At 40.7% G+C, this 12,326-nt stretch overlaps 1 long non-coding RNA gene across 6 annotated transcripts in view; it reads right to left on the bottom strand.

The window, feature by feature from the left end:
- Positions 1 to 11,751, bottom strand: part of LOC140639103 (uncharacterized) — a 54,299-nt gene extending 42,548 nt beyond the window's left edge. Inside the window, exons 1-3 of one of the 6 annotated variants that reach the window (XR_012035951.1) lie at positions 11,331 to 11,751; positions 8,960 to 9,113; positions 8,456 to 8,510 (exon numbers count right to left, since the gene is read on the bottom strand). This is a non-coding gene — a long non-coding RNA (uncharacterized lncRNA). Of the gene's footprint in view, positions 1 to 8,455; positions 8,511 to 8,959; positions 9,114 to 9,965; positions 10,957 to 11,330 lie in introns of those variants that run through there. The other 5 variants (XR_012035949.1, XR_012035948.1, XR_012035950.1 and 2 more) reach the window with 5 other exon arrangements.
- Positions 11,752 to 12,326: the final 575 nt, after the last annotated feature.

Here is a 12,326-nt window from a genome sequence, read left to right as displayed (position 1 = left end):
GAAAGAATTCTAATCTTATGCAAATTATTTTAGAGAATAAGAAAAAATAAGCATGCTACAATTCATTGGAAGCTAACATAACCTTAACAATGCGGGAATTAAATGAGAAAAGAATTTGTTAACATAAATGCAAAAATTTTAATCAGAATATTAGCAAAGTGATACCAACAATGTGTAAAAAGACTGTACATCATGACTACGTCAGGTTTACTTTATAAATGTGGTTAATAATAAAAATTCTATTAATGAAATGTATAATGATAATAGGTGATAGGAGAACAAGACCCAGGAAAGAAAAAAATGTATTTTAAAAATTTTAAATTATTTGTTAGAATACAACTGAATCTTTTAACAAATTAGGAAAAGAACAGCACCTCTTTGTGTGGAAAATGCACAAACACACAGTAAATATCTCACTCATTCTATGCAAAGTATTCTTTATAAAATAGGAACAAAACAAGGATGTCTGCTGGCACCAATTCAGTCAACATCACATTAAGGATCCAAGGCAATGCAGCAAAACAAGAAAAATATATAAACATCGAAAAGTAAGATACACAGTATTCAATGGTCTCAATGTATAAAATCATCTATGCAGAAACTGCTAAAGAATTCACAAACAAATTATTAGTTTCAAGTAGGTAATTTAGCACTGTTTGCGTATGTAAACATACAGAGGTCCCCTGAATTTCTAAATACTAGCAAGAAACAATTAGAAAATAAAGTCGAAAAAAGATATCACTTACAATAACGATACAGCTTATGCAGTATCTAAGAATAAATCTAACAAAAAAAATGGCAAGACTTAAAAGCATTTAAAGAGGCATAAGTAAGGAAGCATCACCACGTCAGGGAGGGGAGGACAGGATATTGTAAAGATTTTAATTCTCCACAAAGTTGATCCATATATACAATGCAATGCCAATACTGTGACTTAATAAGCAGTTTCCAAAAAGTAAGTAGAGGCAGAAAGAATATAGGAGACTCCTGGAAAAAAAAAAAGATGCAAAAGAGGAGTGACTTGCTTTACCAAAATCAATATTTATTTTAAGGCTATATAATAATCAAGACAATCACGCAAGCACAGAGATAGATGTTTAGATTCATGAAGATAATGGAAAGCCCAGAAAAGGACCCATACATATATAGAAAAACTTACATATCAGGGCTAGAATTACAGAACAGTGAGAAAAAGTAGACTGCTCATTATGTGAAGCAGAAACAATTATTTATCAATGAAGATTAAAAATAGATTTGGATCCCTACCATATACCATTTAAAAAGATAGACAGACAGGTGGATGGATGGATGGGTGGATGGATAGATAGGAAGGTAGGTATATAGATGGATAGGTAGATGATAGATAGATAGATAGATAGATAATGTATTAAAAATTCATATGCAAAAAGGCAAAACCTTAAAACTTTTAGGAGAAGATATAGGAGACTGTATGGAGGATCTCAGAACAGGAAATCATTTTTCAAGACACAAATGCACAAGTAATAAGGTAAAAAATTGCCAAAGTGGACAGTCTTATACCTAAGTTCTTCACCCAAACACAACATAAAGAGAATGTAAAGCAAAAACACAGACTTGGAGATGTTACCTGCTACCCATATAACTAAAAAAGAATTCATATTCAGTGTGAATACAGAACTTTTAAAAATCAAAAGAAGAAAAAAGTAGTTAAAAGAAAAAAGGCAAAAAACGTACACTGTCATTTCACAGGAAAAGACGCATAAAGAGCTCATGACACCATGAAATGATTCCAAATAATAATCAAACACATGTCACATTGTCAAGACATTTGAAGTTGAGCAATACCACCCATTGGCAAGGGACTATAGTGGTAGGCATTTTGAAGCACTACTTGTGACCATTTAAATGGTCATGGTTACTTTGGAAGAGACATGGCTTGACCTTCTTTAGCACACCACCAGCTGGCTGTCCTCCAAAATTCATTCACCCTTTTTTGTTTGTTTGTTTGTTTTGTTTGTTTTGTTTTTTTTAATTTATTTTTTATTGGTGTTCAATTTACCAACATACAGAATAACCCCCAGTGCCCGTCACCCATTCACTCCCACCCCCTGCCCTCCTCCCCTTCTACCACCCCTAGTTCGTTTCCCAGAGTTAGGAGTCTTTACGTTCTGTCTCCCTTTCTGATATTTCCCACACATTTCTTCTCCCTTCCCTTATATTCCCTTTCACTATTATTTATATTCCCCACATGAATGAGAACATATAATGTTTGTCCTTCTCCGACTGACTTACTTCATTCATTCACCCTTTTGTTAAGTATTGTTGGATTGTTTCTGAGAAGAGCCTGATGAACATGGGATTGTGGAGTCAGGATCATATTTCTTTGCCTCTTTACAGGCAGGTACTGCCTGACCGTTGACAACAGGGTGTGAACAGGAGCTGTGGGTCATTTCCAGGCTTTTAAAAAGTGGCTGAGCTTCTTGCACATTCCCTTTCTTTCTCCACTGCTCAAGATGAAAGGGATGGCCGCCAAGAGATGGAAGAGGTCTTGGTCTCTGAATTACATTCTAGAGGATAACCTTCCACTGATCCAGAATGCAGTTAAGGTATTCTATGATTAAGGAGATGAGTTCATAGGTACTTTTGTTTCTAGTTCTTACTTTAGATAAACATAACTAATGTAATCAGAAAAGAGTAAGCATGTGCCTATCCTAAGAGCAAGTATGTCCACTTGTAACTATTTCTCCCAGAGAAACTCTTGCTTGAGTGTCCCAGAAGTCAGGTACAGTACAGTCATGTACAGTAATATCCATACTAGCAGAACATAAATGTCAAACAGTTCTTAATGAGGAACAGTCAGAGTAGGACAGGCATGTAAATTGTGGGCTAAGAGTGCAAATGAATATTTCAGCGCCAAAATAATAAATCAACCGCAGCTACACACAATCAACATGGATGAATATCAGAAATATAATAATGAACAAGACAGAGTGAATCATAGAACATACACAATGTGATGGCATTTATGAGAAGTTCATAAACAGACAAAAAAAGTAGAAGAAATGCATTGTCTCAGTCTGGTCAGGCTACTATAACCACATAGCACAGGTTCAGTGGCTTATAAGCAAAAGAAATGTAATGCTCACAGTCCTAGACTGGGAAGTCCAAGATCGGGGTATCAGCATGGTCGTATTTTGGTAAAGTCTCTCTCCCTGCCTCATAGCAGGAGGCCTCTGTGTCCTCACATGGTAGAAGGGACACGGGATCTCCCTGGAGCTTCATTTGTTAGGCACCAGTCCCATTCATGAGGGCCTCACCCTCATGAATTAAGCACATCTCAAAGGTCCTACCTTCCTAATACCATCATCTTTAGAAGTTAGGATTCCAATGTGGGAATTTTGGGGGAGACATAAACATTCAGACCCTAGCATGCATTATTTAGGGATACACACCCTCCCTGAGAAAGAATAAAGATAAAGATTTAAACACATACCAGAAACTGTAAAACTCTAGAAGAAAATATTGGGGCAAAGCTTCAAAACATTGTTCTGGGCAATGATTTCTTGTGTATGATACCAAAAGCCCAGGCAACAAAAGCAAAAATAGGCAGATGGGATGACATCAAACTAAAAAGCTTCTGCACAGCAAAGGAAGCAATCAACAGAGTGAAAAGCAACTTATGGAATGGGAAAAAAAATATTTGCAAAGCACATATCTGATAAGTGCTTAATATGCAAAACATATAAGGAACTTTTACAACTCAATAGCCAAAAACCCACAAAAAACAAAAACAAAAACAAAACAAAAACAAAACTTCCAAATAACTGAATTTAAAAATGGGCAAAGTGGGATACCTGGGTGGCACAGCGGTTTGGCGCCTGCCTTTGGCCCAGGGCGTGATCCTGGAGACCCGGGATCGAATCCCACATCGGGCTTCTGGTGCATGGAGCCTGCTTCTCCCTCTGCCTATGTCTCTGCCTCTCTCTCTTTCTCTCTCTGTGACTATCATAAATAAATAAAAATTTTTAAAAAAATTAAAAAAAAAATAAAAATGGGCAAAGTATTGAGGCACTTGGGTGATTCAGTCAGTTAAGTAGCCAACTCTAGATTTCGGCTCAGGTCATGATCTCAGAGTCCTGGGATTGAGCACCATGTAGGGCACCCCATTCAGTGGGGGCTCTGCTTAAGGATTCTTGCTGCGACTCCCCAGCTCAGCTTGCATGCTCTGTCTCTCTCTCTCTCCCTCTCTAAAATAAAATAAACAAATCTTTTCTAAAAATGGGAAATATAGTTAAATAATTTCTCCAAAAATATTCAAATGGCCAACAAGTGTATGAAAAGATATTCAACATCACATGGAGTAGGAGAAATACAAATTGAAAGCTGTGTACTGGTAATGGGAGTGTAAAATGGTGTAGCTGCTATGGAAAAGAGTATGAAAGTGCCTCCAAAAATCAAAATAAAATGAGTATATCACCCAGCGATCCCACTTCTGAGTAATTATTCTAAAGGATTGAAATCAGCATCTCAAAGAGTTACTTGTATACCATGTTCATCACATTATTCACAAAAGCCAAGATGTGGAAGCAAAATTATATTGATAATTATTATATATCTTTATATGTATTATACATATTGTATAAATTCTTATTTATATTATATATGTAATATAAATAAGTACTGAATAACTAAGGAATATTGTTATTTATGTTTTTAAAATAAACAATATAAATACATATCAAATAATTATTAAAATATATATAAAAATTGTTAACCTAGAGATTTGCTATACAACATTGTCCTTTTAGTTAACAGTACTGTCCTATACATTTAAAATTTTTTTTAAGAGGATAGAGCTCCGGTTTTGTGTTTTTTTAAACTAACATAAAAATAATAATAAAGATAAGCAAGAGAATTATTAATACTAATGTCAGGATAGTAGTTACTTCTGAGGAGTAGGGCAGGACCTGCCATCGAGGAAAACATAAAGATCCCCACTGTGTTACAGCATAAGCTGGGAGGTGGGCTCACAGAAATTAGGTTCATTTTTATTGCTAACACTGTGCACATGATATAGCTACTCTTTTATATGTTATCTATTTCACATAAAGCAAATTTAAGAGCTGGGGCACTTGGATGGCACGGTCAGCTAAGCATCCAACTCTTGATTTCAGAATCTCAGGATCAAGTCCCACTGCCAGCTCCATGCTCAGTGGGGAGTCTGCTTGAGATTCCCTCTTTCTCTCCCTCTCCTGAATCCACCCCCACTCTCTCTCTCTCAAATAAATAAGTCTTAAAAAAAAAAACAAAAAAACAACAACAACAAATCTAAGATCTAAGTGACATGATAAACGGCGAATTTAGCACAGGACCTAGAATGTATTAAGTTGCATAGTAATAATTCAACAACCACTTCTCGGTAAGTTTAATTTCTTTTTATGGCTTTATGTATGATATATGACATGTGTAATATATAGCACATATACAAACTATGTATAAGTGTATACTACATATATATTTCAATATGTATGTAATATATAGCATATAACACAAATAAAGCGTATCATACAAGCCGTATCATTTATATAAAATGGATTCAGGGGTGCCTGGGTGGCACAGTCGGTTATGTGCTCTGACTCCTGATTTCAGCTCAGGTCCTGATCTCAGGAATATGGGATTGAGCCCCAAGTTGGGCTCCAGGCTCAGCAGGGAGTCTGCTTGAGATTCTCTCCCTCTTCCTCTACCCTTCCCCTGCTTATGTGCACACACGCACTCTCTCTCTCTCTCTCAAATAAATAAATAAATCTTTAAGAAAATGAAGTGAGAAAAACAAAACAAAACAAAAAAATGAAGTGGGTTCATACCCTATAAAACTTTGTATCTTGCCCTTTCCACTTCCTATTCAGTGGTGAATAAAAAAGCAAGCCCTTTTAAATATTCTTCCTAAATGCAATGTTCTATGGCTGCATAACACTCACTTCTACCGTCGTGCTGTAATGGACTCAGGCATTCCTCTGTTGTTCGACGGGCACTTCACAGAAACCATAAACCGCACCAGAATATTTGACTACCTGGGGGTCCCGACTTCAGTCTGTGAAGGCTTGGAGGGGAGGGGCGGTGGATCCCAGGCCCCCCAGCACAGTAGGCACCTGCTAACGGTCTGCAGGGTGCAAGCGTGCACAGTTTCCTTCTGCTTCCCAGGGGCCGCCTTACACAGACCTCGAGTTTTTATTTCTTTGAAGAAGTCTGATATGAAGCCTTTCCTACAACGGTGCCGAGTTGCTCCTCCTGACGGCTGGACCACAATGGAAAGAATTCTAAGGTATTTCAAGACCCAAAATAGAAAAAGAACAGTAATTGCCTCTCCTGGCAGCTTACACACAGAATCAAAAGCCCCAATTGCACGGGTTCCTTGGAACAAATGATATTCGCCTTCTGTAACTGTCTGATGTTCAATACCTTTTTGCAAGGGTTGTTATTATTCTTGTGTATTTATCTAAGACTCAGAACAAGTAGAAATCTTCCACATCCACAAATTAACAGAGGGATGATATCATAGGTTTTGCCTATCTTTTAAAAATAACTTAAGCTTCAACGAGAGCTCACATTTGGGAAGAAATTCTGGTTTGCTTCCCAGAAAGTTGGGTGATAAACTCTCACTTACGGACCTGTGATTTACCTATGCGGGGCATTTTCTAAAATGCATCTTTAAGGCTTTCTGTTGGAAGGACTCTTTGGGTTTAATAGATTGATCATGATAAAAATCATAGAATTTTATAGCTAGGAAGAGCCTTGGTGTGACAAGAGGATGAAAGCCCAGAGTCCCACAGCCAGTGTGCAGCTGTGGGTACACTGGGACAGAAATCTGATTCCCTGCCCAGAATGTATATTCCTCCCCTCGATGCCTGGACAGTGTGTTTGGAAACCATTAGAGGTCATTGTGGTGACCCCAGAGGTCCTCTCTCCCTGCTGTGCCTTGCTGTCCTTTCTGTTGGCTCTGCTGAGGCACCTCCCATGGCATCGGCTGCGGCCCAGTCCTGAGCCCAAGACTTACACCTCCTCACTGAAGCACATGGCTCTAACAAGAACTTCACTTGGCTCCATCCTGGCCTTGTTTCTGGGCATGGCTCTACGGGTTGTATTGTATTCCCCTAAAAAAGGTACTTAGGGGCTGCCAGGGCGGCTTAGCAATTGAGCGTCTGTCTTTGGCTCACGTCATGATCCCAGGGTCCTGGGATCAAGTCCCATATCAGGCTCCCTGCAAGGAGCCTACTTCTCCCTCTGCCTATGTCTCTGCCTCTCTCTCTCTGTGTGTCTCTCATGAATAAACAAATAAAATCTTTAAAAAAAAAAAAAAGATACATTGACATCCTAACCCTCATACCAAAAGAATGTAACCATATTTGGAAAAAGGGTCTCTGCAAAGGTAAGCAAGTTAAAATGAGGGCAGTAGGTGTGTTGTAATCCAATACAAAGAAGGATGATTTGGAAAGAGAAAAAGCCACGGGCAGAAAGAGATGATGCAAAGACACACAGAGGATGCCATCTACAAGCCGGGAAACACCTTAGAGCTACCAGATGCTGGGAGCGAAGCCTGGACAGATCGTCCCTCACAGTCCTCAGATGAACCAACCCTAATGGCACCTTGACTTCAGATTTCTGCCTCCAGAGCTGTGAGGCCATAAATCCCTATCATTTAAGTGGCCCAGGGTGTGGTACTTTACTCGGCAGCCCTCGGAGGCGACGCAAGAGGCATCCTTCTGCTTCATGACCTCTCACTGGCAAGCTCTCTCTGCTAACAACCTTTTTAAAAATTCTATTTCTCCCTTCAGACTTTTTAGGGAAAGGATCTATTTGGTATAGGTCTTTCTTTCATATCTGATGAGTCTACAGATGGGCCTCTTTCAGGTAAGGGCCCCACACCTGGCTCCATCAGCTCTGATTTAAAACAGTGCACATCCCTTTAGCTGAGAGTGGGTTTCAAGCTGAGGCTATAACTCTGGAGGATGGTCAGGCCCTTAGGCACTAGATTGACATATCTTGTACCATCTTAAGGAAAATAAGATAAAATGTATAATGTTAAACATTTGTGAAGCCATCTAGCAAAGGACAGAGAATCTCCAAGCCAAAATAGTAGGAAGAGGCCCTGAAATTAAACATGGCTGCATAGCAAAGATAATTGTAGTATAATTCATTATAATTATAATAAAATATTTGAATATATATTTCCTATATATTGAATATATATTCCTATATATATATTTTTTTTTTCCTTCAAAGGGAAGTTAGGAAAGTCTAGTAAAACAAAAGTGATGAGCAAGACATGACGGTACTTCCTTAGGAGTGTTTACAGGAGAGAGACACCAGAATATTCCCATCATATAAGAGAGGAGGCTAAGAAGGAGTCATCCACAAGATGTCCATAGAGGTCTTCAAAGCTACCTCCCAGTTAGTGTGGTTCTGATTCTATACTTACCAAGTAGCCTTATGCTCAGTAAGCCAACCTATGAAGCTTCTGGGAAGAGGAAGTCCTGGAGGATGGACATGGAAATTCTGGTCATTCCCTTCCAAGGAAATGGATTTTCATTCAGATTTATACATCAGTCTCTTGTGAATTTAATCAATAGGAATATATTCCCCCCAAGATTCACAAATCCTCCTGTGACCTGAAATAATTAGGCCTCAGAACCAAAACTCAAAACTATACTCTGAACAGCAGTAACCCCAACAAATGCTACCATTGCCCAGACCCTTCTGAACAGTTGTGTGCCTTTCCCTTCTTGTTCCCATCTCCTACTTGCCACTAGGCATCTAAGTGAATATTAAAACTGGAAGCAGTCCCACCTAGGCGAAAGAGAACTAAATTTGGACTCTGACAGATACTCCTTAAATTCCATCTTGCCACTCATTCTGCATATAATTCTGAACAACATGCTTACCCTCTATTTTTTCAACTTTAAAATGGGAATATTAAAATTACCTGACAGGTTCGGGAGAAAGGAGGCATCTTGTATAGAGTAGAGCACAGAACGCACGTGTAACAAGTGACAGCTCCTTCCCCTGCTGGTGGATCGTGCTGGTGTCGAGTGAATTTATAATCTTCTCAGTTATCTCTTCTTACCAGCGGTTGATGGCTGTTCAGGGAACAAAAATTAATTTTTACATTAGCCCAAGCAAAACATAATTAGGGAGTCAAATCTGTTGCCGTAGCAGCACGAAGAGTAAAAATAGGAATGTGCCTCAGAGCTAATGGCATCTTCAGCAGCCAGGAGTGTCCTTGTAAGCCCATCCCTCACATAGGGCAGAATTTATGGGCCTTTCATGGCACCAAGCAAAGAGCACTGGGCTTGGAATTGAGACTCCTTCATTAGAGTCTTGCTTCTGTCATCTTGGGGAAGACCTCGGGTTATTGTATCTCTTTCTCTATGCTTCCTTTTCTTAATGGGGGGGGGGGAGGGGACAGTGTTCCCAGCTCAACCTGAAGGTGTATTGAACACCTTGAACTCAGAAAATCCTGGAACAAGGAGGCTGATAAATGGATGCTCTCAGGATCTGTTTCATAAAGGAATGGGGATGGGGCACCCGTGGGGGGTGTACCGCTCAGATCTCCCTTGGAGGAAACTTACCATGAGAAGTGTAGTGAGCAGTCAGCCCCCAGAAGCTCCCCCTTCCCCATCTTTCATGAATCCTCCATGGGGTCTCCACAGCATTCACATGAAAGTCACATTTTGCTCCCTGCTTCTCCCATCCTATGGCTGAGCCCAGCAAGTGTTCTAGAACCAGGCTATTTCTTCCCTCCAAGGGCTCCTCTAACAGATCATCATTGCTTGTGAGGTGTGGTAGCTAGGCTCCAAGGTAGCCCCATTGAGCCCTCAAGAAATACAGGGTCTTCCCACCCCGTGCAGACTCCTCCCATCAACAGGCTGATCTTACAGCCAGGGGTCCACAGAACTGATAGTGTGTGACTTCCCAAGGTGATAAAATACCTCGTAGCTGCCATCTGGTCGTCAAAAGATGTAGTGTTGGTGCCAATCATGGAGGCACAGCAGTGTGTGTGGGAGGTGTTGACATTGGTGGTGATGTGCTGGTAACTAGTTGGGACAACAGTGTGCCATCGACACTGGGCATTGGTGACATAGCAGCCTTCATGTTGCACTGACAAGAATGAACCTGCCTTGCAGCATGCAAGCTCCGAGCAAGAGCAAGCAAGGAGTAAAATGCCAACCACACAAGGGACCCAAGATCCTGCTTCTCAAGACATACACATAACACAGCTCCTGAGAGTCCTGAAACCAAGCCTGTGAGGGACAGGAGGAGATGTCCACTTTCAACTAAAAGAGCAATCCAGGATGAAGTAGTCATCACTTGATCTCCAAATGTCAGTTCAGTTGGGTGATAACACATTAAATGTAAAAATTGGGAACTTCATTATATGTTTTCCAAAGACCCTACTTTTGACATTGACACATCACTGTCAATGTCAACACCCTACTTGATGCGCTGCTTACACTGCCATCCATTCGCACCAACATTACATCTCTTGGGTGCCAATATAGCACCTGATATGTTTCTACCAACCGTCTCCACACCTGTACAGATTATAGAAAACTGGCCCTGTTGCTAGAAGGGAAAAAATTAAAGATAAACTTCAAAAATGAACAAAATTTGGGGAACCTAGATGGCTCAGTTCATTAAGCATCTGCCTTCGGCTCAGGTCATATCCCAGGGTCCTGGGATGGAGCCCTATGTCAAGCTCCCTGCTCAGCGGGGACCCTGCTCCTCCCTCCACCGCTTCCCCTGCTCTGCTTTCTCTCTCTTTCAAAAAAATAAATAAAAATCTTTAAAAAAATCTTCCTTCAAAAATGAACAAAGTCGAATCTCTCCCTTCTCTTTCCTTCCTCTCTTCCCTGTTCCCCTGTAATGACAAGCCAGACAGAACTTCCCCACCACTTTGGAGGGAAGAATGTTTAAAGGCTTATTTTGTTTTTTTCTTTCTCATCAACCAAGAAAGCAGCATTGATATGGTACAAAGCCGGTCAGCAGCAGATGTTGCTCAGACCCCTACCACTGGGCTGGTTCCCCAAATGTTGAGATAACTCAAACATTTCTTTTTCGGTGTCAGTACTATTTCCTTCTGATACAGCATGGAGCCTGAGCCCCCTAGCCTAGTCCTGGATTTGAGGTGATTGTCAGGCCACCAATTCAGAGAGACTCCATTCATTTAAGGCCAAACTGTGTTCCCTAATGGAACTGATTAGCATTATGGGTGGGTGTGAAGATTTCCAAGGGAGTCTACTGTGGTTTGGAGCCAGCTCCTCTGCTAAGTGTGCGTGTCCAGTGAAGGTACATACCGTCAAGTGCAGGAGGTATGTATAGATGAGCTATAAACCTTGACACCAGAGTGAGGATGACCACTGCTCTCTATTTCCATTGATGCCACTCAAGGCCCAGCCTCTGACATCTCTTGCCCGGACTGCCATATCCATTTCCTTACAGCTTTACATCCCTCCACTTTCGCCCTCATCTACACCTTCTTCCCACAGCACAGAGTGGGTCTTGAAAAAGGCAGCCCCATTCATATCTCTCCACCTCTTTAAATGCTGTTGCTTATAGGGCCAAGTCTCAGTGGCCCTCTGTGACATGGCCAGCATCCACATTTGTTTACTGTGTGCTTGTATGTCTGTAAAGTCCCCAACTGTGCTTTCCCCCTGCCTGGAAAATTTACCCCATATCTGGCCTCTTCTCACTAGTTCCTCCTCACCCTGCAGTTCTCTCCCTGATCATCTCTCTGATTGTGGACTTCACAGCATGACTTACACTTGTGACTAAATAAACACATGTGTAATAATCTGTTTTATGTTTTTCACTCCCAGAAGACAGGTGCATGGTAGACGTTCAGAAAACATTTGCCAGATGAGCAAATGGATGGATGGGTGGGTGGATGGATGGATGGATGGATGGATGTGTGGGGGATAGGTGGATCGATGGATATATGGCCATGTTGATTGTCTGAGTGGTCTCACTTAACTTTGCTTCCTTAATATAAGCCTTGTCTCTGATATCATAAACTTCACATCTAATGAATGGGAGACACAGAAATCATGACGCTTTTCAAGGAAATGCCCAGGACCCTTCTTAATTTCTTATTAATTCTTCTCTGGTTCCCACCTTTTACCCTTTGATTCCTCATCATCAGTTTCCTCTTGGTGGCATTGGGTTCCCTCTTGCTTTGTTTAGTTCCCCTATGTTGTTGTTACCCCCTTTTATCTCCCACTCTGGAAAGAATTGTACCTGGATCTCCTCTCTCAGTCAATACTCTCATCTGCGCTATTGATTCTTTGGAACCC

This window comes from Canis lupus, chromosome 8 (assembly GCF_048164855.1).
Source record: "Canis lupus baileyi chromosome 8, mCanLup2.hap1, whole genome shotgun sequence".
Classification (NCBI taxonomy): Eukaryota; Metazoa; Chordata; class Mammalia; order Carnivora; family Canidae; genus Canis; species Canis lupus.
Note: the sequence above shows the minus strand (reverse complement) of the source record. Positions and strands in the feature narration are given on the sequence as shown.